Source organism: Geospiza fortis, unplaced genomic scaffold, assembly GCF_000277835.1.
Source record: "Geospiza fortis unplaced genomic scaffold, GeoFor_1.0 scaffold112, whole genome shotgun sequence".
Taxonomy (NCBI): Eukaryota; Metazoa; Chordata; class Aves; order Passeriformes; family Thraupidae; genus Geospiza; species Geospiza fortis.
The window spans coordinates 20,155,037-20,156,649 of NW_005054298.1; positions in this window are offsets into that span (position 1 = coordinate 20,155,037).

Genomic DNA, 1,613 nt, shown 5'->3' on the forward strand with positions numbered 1-1,613 from the left:
AGGGGGCGGCGGGCACCCGCTTGCTGCGCCCACGTCCGCGCCCCTCCGCAGCACGCAGGCGACGGTTCATCCCTTTATTTACTCAAACATAAACATCTTTGCATTTCCACCGCAGCCTAAACGTGATAAAGCCCTTCGAGGAGGCTCTCCATCCCTCCTCTTTTGATAAGGCTGCAAACGCAACTTGGTTTGTTGGGAATGGCTCTGGATGCCTTTGTGCTTCCTAAAAGAGCATAAATAATTAAAGTTTGGCAGAGAGGAAAAGCTTTCTTGCAGAACTGTAGTGGCAATAAATGAAATGACTCAGAATCTCTTCTCCAGTCGGTTTTTACGAGAGCTGCCAGACAGTGTCTGTTCACGTTCTCCAGATACTAGGGGCGCCATAACAAAGTTAAGGTCAAGTTAGTGTCTTATCTTGGGTGGCACAAAAATACCGCATCTTCTCCAGCCGGACCGGGTATATTTTTAAGCCCAAACGTTACGCAAGTCGCCTTAATTTCCACGGAGAGCATTTGGAAATGTCTCTTGGACCTGAATACTTGGTGATTCCAGGCAACGATTGCAGATGTTTCAAGACGCCTAACGGTAAAGTATTCGCCTGATTGTGTACATGATGTGCATTTATGTTTCTATGCTATTTAATCTGCGTAAGGGAAAAGAAAAAAAAGGGGGGGGGGGAAGTGTGTGTGGATGTTATTGTGATGTTCAGAACTGGGCTGGTACCGACTCCGGGGTGAAAACGCTCTGGCAGGCGAGGACCCCCAGCTCTGCCTTATTCCAGCGGGGTCTCTGCCGTGATATTGGTCTCACATTTCTCAAATTAGATCGTTTCTTAAAGGACTGCTTCCTAAAAGAGCTTTGTACTAACAAATCGTCGCCATGTCTTTGAACTTGAATTAGTTGAAACCGGTTGGCTCCTGCGCCAAAATTTAACTGATGCTAGGCTTGTTGCACCGAAAAGAAGGTGAAAGATTCTGGCTAAGAAGCAATTAGTTGTTTGAACGGTAAAGAAAATGAAGCTCCATAGGTTTCCAGAACCATCTCTCTTGACGAGATGGGCGATCAGAAACCTTGGGGGGGGGCACAACCCGAACGGAGCCCTGCCCTGCTTTGCTGCAAGGTTCAGGGTAATTAGTGACACAGGAGCCATTTTAACTGCGCAGACATCATTTTTGGGAGGCTGTTTTTTTCTGTTGCAGCAGAACGGAGAGGGCTCGGAAGCCGATTAAGGGAGGGAGTGGTGGTTCTGTGCTTTGATTTCTGGTGATAACTTACAACTTGCAAGAGTCTATCTGCTGGGAGCAATATGTGGCGTTTGAGGTGTTTTGCGAGTGAGACACCAAAGCAAAAAAAACCAAAAAAACCCCCAAAAAAACCCAAAAAAGCCCCAGAAAAACCAGAAAATAACTGTACAAAGAAAAGAGAAAAGGAAAGAAAGAGGCGGCGGTGGGGGGATGTTAAGAATGAGCTCCATAATATCTGCCTAGCTTTGGTCTTTGTATTTTTAGAAAGGGCTAGCTGGGCTGCGGCATGGAAGCCCTTGGGTAGCCCTGGACGGCTCTGGGGAGCCCGGGGATGCAGGAGGGGCAGTGCCGGTGGCGGCGGCGGCGGGG